Here is a 10,978-nt window from a genome sequence, read left to right as displayed (position 1 = left end):
AAAGGGAGGATGGAGGTAGGAAATTACACAACTGCCCTTGAAGTCAATGGAAATCTGTCCATTGTAAATGGTTATTTGGCCAAGCTAACTGGTGATTAGCATATGCAAATACCTGATTTGCAGAGGTAGCTGCATTCATTGCATGCACTAATGTAGGCATGTAATTGAGCATACTGTCCTGCAAGTGGATCAACCTACTTTTCTGAAAATGTTACCTTAGAAATCTAACTTATGAGTGTAGGGGAAAAAAGTAATTTCTTTCTTCTGTGAAATCTGTCTATGCAACTGTACTGAATTAGAAGAATTGTCCAACAGGAAAGTCAGGATTGGTTTCTGGAGACACTGATACATTAGTTTGCTCTAAAAGTAAAGCAGAATAATGGAACATTGTAATCTATGTGTCTGCCACTCCTGATCTAAGCCATATCTCTGTATCTGGTATGCATCCTAAAGACTGCACCTATAGTTGCTTGGTAGAGGACTGGCTGCCTTTCTCTTGGTGTCACGCTGCAGTAAAAGGACATTGGGAAGAAATTCAGAGATTGGAACTAACACAAGTAGCCAGATTCCTTTGCTCCCTGTTCCCATACCTTCTTGGGATGTGAAACGCTACTGAAAACCTTTCCCCTGCATACATTGCTTTGGAGTTGCCCAGCTTCTTCTCCGCCCCCTCACATGGATGTGTTCTCATCGGTTGGATTCTTCAATTTGGATGTTTGGAAATCTGTTCTTTTGCAGGGTTTCTCTTACAGAGAAGCTGTTCTGCATTCAGAGCCCAGTTTTGAATTCATTCTCAGACACAGAGAAACACATCAGTTACTGTGCTATTTTGGATTTTGTATGGAAATACATGAATGATCGTCTCTAAGTCTTTGCTTTCCTTCCACTAGTGCTGTTCTTTGTCAAACTCATAGTTTAGGGAGAATATTTAAGTACCATTTATTTCTGTCTTTTTTTACATTAATTTTCTTTTATTTCTTTTGTATTTTTAAGATGTGAAGTCTCCAGGGTTAATATTTCAAATCTTAGCATCAAAGTGCTGTGCATACAGGTCTAGTACACATCTGAAGGTTAGTCTTAGTTTTTGTGTGGCTTTGACTTGAACACTTTTCCATTTCTCTTTCTGTTAATATTGGTATTTGGGAAATGTGCACTGCCTGTATTCTTTCTGCCTTTTGCCCCTTGTCTCTTAATTCAATAAAAAAATGTTTTCCTCAAAACTATGTTATTTACGGTATATCGTACAGAAACAAAGTCTTTGCAGGTATGCATTGGATATATCTGGCATACATAGGAGATCTTCTGGTGTGGGGTTTGAGAGGGTGGAGCTATACCAGTGAAGGGGTAAATTAATCCCTGCAATAACTACACCGTACTGCTTACACAGAGAAGATTTTTTTTTCAAAAGCATCTATTTCGTAAAACATTGCACACCATGGGTTAGATTCCGAGCTGGTATAAGCAGATGAAAATCAATGGAGTTTCACCAATTTACATACACCAGGTCTAATTTGGCCTCATGTGTATATCATATGCTATTCCAGCTCAGTGACTACAATAAATCCTTTGTCCTGCTCATGAGGGTGTACATGCCTTTTAGGGATCTTAGGAGGAAACTTTTGGGGGTAGTATTAGACCACAGCCTTCCTCAGAAGAGAAGAAGGATGGTCCAGTGGTCCTGCAAATTGGAGGACCTGGCTTCAATTTTGGCCCTGCTTCAGGCTTCTTGTGTGACCATGGGCAAGTCACGCTATGACTAAGTTCCCCATCTGTAAAATGGGGACAGTAGTAGTTCTCTAGCTCACAGGGATGTTGTGAGGAAAAAGACATTAAAGATTGTGAGGTGATCAGATGCTACAGTAATGGCAGCCATATAAATATCTAAGATACACAGATGGGTAACAGAGGATACCAACAGGGTATTAACCAGACACAGCTGCTTTAAATTAGAAACAGAGAACTCTCTTGTTACTGTGGGATGAAGAAAGGCAGCTGTGTGTATCCCAGCCTCCGCTCAAAAAGAGCAGGTGAGTTCTGTTCCTCTATTTAAAGGAGTGCTACGCAGCCGGAGAGGAGCTATAGAGGAAGGTACAAGAGAGGTTTCCGAGGATGGCTGGCTCTTAAAAGCTTGGGTGAGTATAATGTTTTTCTTCTGTTAACCCTGTGTTGCTTTTTGAATTGAATATACTCTTATGTGGTACTGGAAAAAGGCTGGCTTACCTGTTTCAGATCCTTTGAGCCATTCTCCTGAGCTGGTGTAAACTAACATTGCTCCTTTGACATTATGGGGGCTCAGTTAATTGACACTGAGGATCTGGCCATTTATTGTTTAGCTGAAATGTATTGCCATAAAACCCAGCCTCCCACAGGGGTTTTTCTCTGAAATAAAATGAATGATGTGACCTGAGGCATTATTGATCAGACACAAGCCTTTAGACCTTCACAGTCTGAAAAACAAAGAGCTCATCAAATAACGTTAACTTTCCTTTCCATGACAAACGGCTACTGTGACTTTCAGCACTGTTTTCTTGTGTGTAGGGTCAGAAGTCCTGATCCTGCAGTGTGCTTAATTTTATGCATGTGAATAATCCCAGCTGATGTGAATTAGACTATTTATTTACATACTCAGCTGTCTGTAGGTAGAGGCCTTAATTAGCATTTTAAAAATTTTTATCAAATAGTCTTTGATCTCGGTGGAAATTTACAAAACTTCACAGGGCTATAAATTTTAATAAACTTTTTTTAAAAAACTCTCAGAGGAAGGATATGAAACACTCCTATGTCTCTTCTGCTTTATGGATATTCAGTTTCTCTTGTCAACTGTATTAGGAGCTGCTCACTAGCAGGAGAAACTCAAGGCCACTGTTACTGCTGCAATATTCCTTTGGGGCCTGATGCAAAGCTTATGGAAGTCATTTGGAGTTTTTTCCATTGATATCAATGGGTTTTGGTTCAGGCTCTTGCTGCCACATGAGTCCATTAAACCAGGATATTTATGAACCATTCTCAAAATTAGAGAAGCTTTTAATCCTTGCCCACTTCAGACTTTGTATCAAGTCAATGACTGTTTATAATACTTTAATTCTGTCAATTTAAAAGTGTCCAAAAAAAACCTCTCTTGTTGGGGTTCCCCTAAGAACTTTTCCACTCAGTTTCTCAAGACCTCAGTCTTGTCATTCAGCTTTCTTTATTTGGCACACAGCAAAGCTAGGCTGAGTTGATCAGCCTCAAGCATAGTGGGTGGGTATGGGGGGTACCACACATTCAAAGTTGCACAGCAAAACTCTTCTGTTATACACTTACACATTCTGCTGCTTTTACTATACATTGCATCACCTGTTTGGGGATTGGCTTGGTCACTTTGTAATAGGAACCCATCCCTGTATAGCATGCACTGCCCATGCACGATTTACTCATCACCTCATCTTACAATGAAGGCTCATTTTATCCATTTTTATCTTATCCATTGTAAGTTATTCCTAGGGTGTTCCTCCCCCTCTTATTTTAGCTAGTGTGGACATTCTGTTTCCAGAATGCTGATCTATTTGCCTCTTTAATCCTGTCTCCCCCCAAAATAAGGCCTCACTCATGTCAAGCCAGGCCTACAATCCTGAATCTACTGAGTTCTTCTATTCAGTAGGATATTTATCACTATGGAAAGGCAGCGGGATGCTTGTTAGTTCTGCATCTGCTCTGGGACTGAGGGAGCTGAAATTCTAAGTTCCTTAGCCAGCAGCCGTAGCGTAGTCACTAGCCTCTCTAGGCAAAGGAGCCACTAGAGGGAGACATAGTCCCACTCTGTAGTAATAGGGACTATGCCTATAGTCCAAGGGTAGGCAACCTATGGCACGCGTGCTGAAGGCGCCGCATGAGCTCATTTTCAGTGGCACTCTCACTGCCCGGCTCCTGGCCACTGATCTGGGGGGCTCTGCATTTTAATTTAATTTTAAATGAAGCTTCTTAAACATTTAAAAAACCTTATTTACATTGCATACAACAATAGTTTAGTTATATATTATAGACTTATAGAAAGAGTCCTTCTGAAAATATTAAAATGTATTACTGGCACGCAAAACCTTAAATTAGACTGAACAAATGAAGACTCGGCACAGCACTTCTGAAAGGTTGCTGACCCCTGCTATAGTCTGTGACTGAATTATCCAGAAATACTGTACCTGCCTTAATCTAGTAGTATATATTTTAATATAAATGAATTAATTGCTTAGGTATTCATTGAATTAACTGGTGGTTTATTGAAATGGAAGTGACTGAGTCCAATTATCATAGGTGAACAGTTCCTCCTTTGAGTTTCAGAGTGGTGTTTTGGCACCCAATTCACTGCTTTTGTACCTAATTATTGACCAAGAGGTAGAGTTGGGAGCCCTAACTGAACTCTCAAGTTTTCTTATTTTGCTTTTGAAAAATGGTTTGCAGGTCATTTCTTAAGGAAGATACTGGGACAGATTTTTATTTTGCCAACATACTGGTAAATCTAGGGTAATTCTGTTGATTTCAATGGAGTCACTCAGGATTTATACAGGTTGAATGAGAGCTGGATTTAGTCCATTGCATATATAAGGTAGGCTGCTTTCTTCTTTCTGTGGTCCAACATGACTTTCCAGGCTGTAGCTCTAAGACACATGAAGGAAATGGGAATTCTGTCCTGTGAGAAGCAAGGAGTAGATCGTTCCAATTCCTCTTCATATCTTCAGTCACAAGGCCCCAGGGACTATGTAAACTCATAAATATCCCAAATAGCCAATCCAAATATAGCTTTTGACAATCAATGTCCGAGGCCATACTCTGAGTGATATTGTGTATACATTAAGGTTATGACATTCAAATGGATGACTAATTTTGACCCAGTCTCAGTCTTTGTTCTCTCCATTCCTGTCTCTGTGGAGTCCCATATGCTCCAACAACTCTTCTGATTGGACTTCTGTTTCTACCTGTAAACTGTAGGCACTGGTGGATTACCGTATGGGCTGAAGGGGGAGGGGGCATGCCCAGGGCCCTGCAGGAGCAGCTGGAACTCTAGCCCAACCCTCTGCTTCTCCTCTTCCCCCTGAGGCCCTGCCTCCAGCCCAGCCAGAAGCCTGTGGAAGGGTGGTGAGCAATTCATAGATTCTAGGGCTGGAAGGGACTTCGAGAGGTCATTGAGTCCAGTCCCCTGCTCTCATGGCAGGACCAAATACTGTCTAGACCATCCCAGATAGACATTTATCTAGCCTACTCCTAAATATCTCCAGAGATGGAGATTCCACAACCTCCCTAGGCAGTTTATTCCAATGTTTAACCACCCTGACAGTTAGAACTTTTTCTAATGTCCAACCTAAACCTCCCTTGCTGCAGTTTAAGCCCATTGCTTCTTGTCCTATCCTCAGAGGCTAAGATGAACACGTTTTCTCCCTCCTCCTTATGACACCATTTTAGATACCTGAAAACTACTATCATGTCCCCTCTCAGGGTATGTCTACACTACAAGAGTAGTTCGATTCAACTTAAGTCGAATTTGTGGAATCGACCTTACAAAGTCGAATTTGTGTATCCACACTAAGGACACTAATTCGACTTTGTGAGTCCACACTAATGGGGCAAGCGTCGACTTTGGAAGCGGTGCACTGTGGGAAGCTATCCCACAGTTCCCGCAGTCCCCGCTGCCCATTGGAATGCTGAGTAGAGCCCCCAATGCCTGCTGGGGGGAAAAAATGTGTCGAGGGTGGTTTTGGGTAACTGTCATCATTGAACCGTCAATCACGCCCTCCCTCCCTGAAAGCGCCTGCGGGCAATCTGTTCGTGCACTTTTCTGGTCAGTGACAGTGTGGACGCCACAGCACTGTGAGCATGGAGCCTGCTGCAGTTATGGCCGTTTTCACCTCCTCGCACCTTATCGTCCACCTCTTCCACAGTCAGCTGCTGAGAAATCGGGCTACTTTTCAATGGTGCTGCAAGCACTGGTGGACCATAGGGGATGTTTTACCAACATCAACGTCGGGTGGCCAGGCAAGGTTCATGACGCGCGTGTTTTCAGGAACTGTGGTCTGTTTAGACACCTGCAGGAAGGTAATTTCTTCCCGGACCACAAAATAACTGTTGGGGATGTGGAGATGCCTATAGTGATCCTCGGGGACCCAGCCTACCCGCTAATGCCCTGCCTCATGAAGCCCTATACAGGCGCCTGGGACAGCGACAAGGAACTCTTCAAGTACCAGCGAGCAGTGTGACCTGTGACTGTTCAGTTTCTTTACAAAGAAGCTGAACCTGCCCCTGTTTCTTTACCCAGTTACTGTTGACTATCCTCTGCAGTTACATACCCCGTTCACCCCGTTTCCCCCACTTCCAACACACGTGTAAAAATAAAATACATGTTCCATTGTTACTTAACAAAGGTTTCTTTATTAATGACTTTGCATTAAAGGGTTGAAACTGGGACGCAGACTGTGCTGCGTAGGGTGTGCAGTGATGTAAAGACCGCCTCTAAACTCTAGGAATGACAGGCTCCTGCTCCTAGAGCGGTCCGCAGTGCCGGACTGGTTGTTTCAACGGAGCCTGCCATCCCTCCTTTTTGGGATTCTGTGTGCGGGGGCTATGTGACCTTGTGGCGGAGGAGGACGGATACAGATTCCTCTGCTGCGTGACTCTGCGGTCCAGGACAAGGACCGCTGCATAAGATCTGTAACCGCCCTCCCCTGCTACAAAGTCACGTCCCCCCCACCCACACAGAACCTGGAAACCACCTCCCATACCGACCAGGGTGCCTACTGACTGCACTGTGTGTGTGACCTGCTGCTGATCCTGCCCCCGTGTCTGTACCCTGGTAAAGGTGACTGTCCTATGCAATTAGCAACCCCCTTCCCCCCCCTTCAAACACAGTCTTCTGTAAAAAAACATGACGGAAACAGTAATTAACAGCAAAGTATTTTTAATAATTAACTAGACAGTTAGGGGATGAAACTGGGATTGGGGCTTGGGTGAGTCAGGAAGGGAAGGACTTCTCAAAATTTAGGGTATGAGAGCTTTTGGGTACTTGAGCACTCTGCTGGGGTGGAATGACAGTTTTCACGGCCCCTGGCGCCCCTCCTTCTGGTTATTTTGGGTGAGGGGGGTATGGGACTTTGTGGCGGGGGAGGGCGGTTGCAGATACAGTGCAGGGGGGCTCTGTCCTCCTGCCTGAGGTCCTGCAGAACATCCACAAGGCGCCGGAGCATGTTCGTTTGCTCCCTCATTAGTCCAAGCAGCGTTTGAGTCGCCTGCTTGTCTTCCTCACGCCACCTCTCCTCCCGTTCGCTGTGTGAGCGCTGGTACAGAGAGAGGGTCTCCCTCCACTGGCTCTGCTGGTCCGCCTTGGCTCAGGAGCAGCCCATAAGTTCAGCGAACATCTCATCCCGTGTCTTTTTCTTTCGCCGCCTAATCTTTGCCAGCCTCTGTGAGGGGGATGCTGTGGCAGGTCTGGAGACAGTCAAAGCTGTGTGATGGGGAAAAGGGAGTGAATTCCTTGCAAAGATACATTTTTGCGAACAATGAACACAGTCTAGTCTGTGTCTGTGAACAACACCATGCACAGCACCTATCTCGTGTGCACTCCTGCTGCAGGCAATCCGGAAAGCATAAACTCTGCCCCTGTTCCACCCCATCGCAGTGTCCCCCGACCCTTGGAATTCTGGGTTGAGATCCCAGTGCCTGATGGGGCAAATTTCGTTGTCGCGGGTGGTTCTGGGTAAATGTAGTCACTCATTCCTTCCTCCGGGAAAGCAACGGCAGACAATCATTTCGAGCCCGTTTTCCCTGGATTACCCTGGCAGACGCCGTAGCGTGGCAACCATGGAGCCTGTTTTGCCTTTTGTCACTGTCACCATATGTGTACTAGATGCCGCGGACAGAGGCGATTCAGCAGCGCTACACAGCAGCATTCATTTGCTTTTGCATGACAGCAGAGATGGTTATCAGCCATATTGCACCCTCTACCATGCCATTGTAAATTGGCAAGGTGAGGACAGTAAACAGTCCTACTGCACTATACCTTCTGCTGCTGTCATAGGTGCCCCTGGCCGAGATCAGCCGGGGGCGCAAAAGACAAAACTGGGAATGACTCCCCGAGTCAATCCCTCCTTTATGGTATCTAAAAATAGAATCAGTCCTGCCTAGAATATGGGGCAACTGTACTAGGGTTGTAGTGTATCAGAGAACTAGAGAGCACAGCTGCTCCGTGTCAGATTCCGCAGGAATGACGAGCTGCATGCCATTCACAGGGGGTGCCCCTGCAACAACCCCACCTGTTGCTTCCCTCCTCCCCCAGCCTTCCTGGGCTACCGTTGTAGTGTCCCCTCATTTGTATGCTGAAGTAATAAAGAATGCAGGAATAAGAAACAGTGACTTGTTAGTGAAATGAAATGAGGGGAAGGCAGCCTCCAGCTGCTATGATAGTCCAGACAGGACATTAAGCAGTGTGGGGGAGAGGAGACCAGCATCCTGCTGCTATGATAGTCCAGGCAATACAGAATCTTTTCTTTACACATGAAGGGCAGGGGCTGATGGAGCTCAGCCCCCTGTTGCTATGATGAAGACGGTTAGCAGGCCGTCTACTTATGGGCTGATGACGAGGACGAGTAGCAGTCCTACTGCACTACACCATCTACCGCAAGGCTGATGATGACGACGGATATCAGTCATATTGCACCATCAGCCACCCATGAGGCGGGGGGCGGGGCGGATGCTACAGTACAGTGCCGCAGCATCGCGTCTAACAGCAGCATTCAGTACACATAGGGTGACATTTAAAAGAGTCAAGAGACGATTTTTTTTCCTTTTCCTTCTGGGGGTGGGGGAGGGGGGTACATTGACGAGCTATGCCCTGAACCGCCGCGGACAATGTGTTTGACCATACAGGTACTGGGAGCTCAGCCAAGAATGCAAATGCTTTTCGGAGACTGCAGGAACTGTGGGATAGCTTGCGACCTCAGTCCCCACTCCCTCAATGAGCGTCCATTTGATTCTTTGGCTTTCCGTTACGCTTGTAACGCAGCAGCGTGCTGAGTCTCTGCTACGCCGTCTGTCTGGAGATTTTTTAAAAATACTTTGGACCAGGCGTAACATTATAGTAATTCCCCTAATTAGATGCAGGAGTCTCCGAGCGAGATCACCCTGAGGAGGGTCACTGAAGGAGATAGAGAGCGCATGCTGCGTGAAAGCCAGCACAAACCAGGGGCCTATGCAGCCATGCTCAGGGAGGCAATGCTCCCTGAGTACCTCATGAAAGCCTGGCGCGGAAAAGTGTGCTACCACGGAGCACCCAATAAGGCAGCTCTCCCCAGGAACCTCCTGCGGAGGCTTTTCGATTACCTCCAGGAGAGCTTCGTGGAGATCTCCCAGGAGGATTTCTGTTCTATCCCCATATATATAGACCTCCTTTTCACATAGTTCAGATTCCTGTTCCATTAATAATAAAAGTTTACATGTTTAAAGCACTTACCGACTGATCCTTTCCCTGATTCAGGGTCCGGGTTAACGGCCGGGGAGGATTGGTAGGGGATCTCCGTGAGGGTGATGAAGAGATCCTGGCTGTCGGGGAAACCAGCGTTGTAAGCGCTGTCGCCTGCCTCGTCCTCCACAAACCCTTCCTCATCTTCCCCGTCCGCGAACATCGCTGAGGAACTGGCCGTCGACACTATCCCATCGTCAGAGTCCACGGTCACTGGTGGGGCAGTGGTGGCAGGCTCCGGAGCGTCCGTTTGCCGCTTTGGTCTTCTGGTAGCCTTGTCTCAGGTCCTTGACTTTCACGCGGCGCTGCGTTGCATCCCGGCTGTATCCTCTGTCTCTCATGGCTTTGGAGACCTTCTCGTAGGTCTTTGCATTCCGTTTTTTGGAGCACAGCTCCGAAAGCACAGACTCCTCGCCCCACACACCGATCAGATCCAAGACTCCCGGTCAGTCTATGCTGAGGCCCTCTTTCTATTCAGAGATTGCATGAACTCCTCTGCTGGAGAGCTCTGCATCGTTGTCGGTGCTGCTGAGCTCGCCCCGATGTCCAACCAGGAAATGAGATTCAAACTGGCCAGACAGGAAAAGGAATTCAAATTTTCCTGGGGCTTTTCCTGTGTGCCTGATCAGAACATCCAAGCTCGGACTGCTGTCCAGAGCGTCAACAGAGTGGTGCAGTGTGGGATAGCTCCCGGAGCTACTAAGGTCAATTTCTGTCCACACCTAGCCTAATTCGACATGGCCATGTCGAATTTAGCGCTACTCCCCTCGTCGGGGAGGAGTACAGAAGTCGAACTAAAGAGCCCTCTATGTCAAATTAAATAGCTTCGTGGTGTGGACGGGTGCATGGTTAATTCGAATTAACGCTGCTAAATTCGAATTAAAGTCCTAGTGTGGACCAGGCCTGAGTCTTCTCTTTTCCAAACTAAACAAACCCAATTCTTTCAGCTTTCCTTCATAGGTAATGGTCTCAAGACCTTTAATCATTCTTGTTGCTCTTCTCTGGACCCTCTCCAATTTCTCCACAACTTTCTTGAAATGCGGTGCCCAGAACTGGACACAATACTCCAGTTGAGGCCATGTCTTGCTCACAACACACCTGTTAATGCATTCCAGAATCATGTTTGCTTTTTTTTGCAACAGCATCACACTGTTGACTCATATTTAGCTTGTGGTCCACTATAACCCCTAGATCCCTTTCTGCCGTACTCCTTCCTAGACAGTTTCTTCCCATTCTGTATGTATGAAACTGATTGTTCCTTCCTAAGTGGAGCACTTTGCATTTGTCTTTGTTAAACTTCATCCTGTTTACCTCAGACCATTTCTCCACTTTGTCCAGATCATTTTGAATTATGACCCTATCCTCCAAAGCAGTTGCAATCCCTCCAGTTTGGTATCATCTGCAAACTTAATAAGTGTACTTTCTATGTCAATATCTAAGTCGTTGATGAAGATATTGAACAGAGCTGGTCCCTGCAGAACCCCACTTGTTATACCTTTC

The sequence above is a fragment of the Mauremys mutica genome, chromosome 1 (assembly GCF_020497125.1).
Source record: "Mauremys mutica isolate MM-2020 ecotype Southern chromosome 1, ASM2049712v1, whole genome shotgun sequence".
Taxonomy (NCBI): Eukaryota; Metazoa; Chordata; order Testudines; family Geoemydidae; genus Mauremys; species Mauremys mutica.
Note: the sequence above shows the minus strand (reverse complement) of the source record.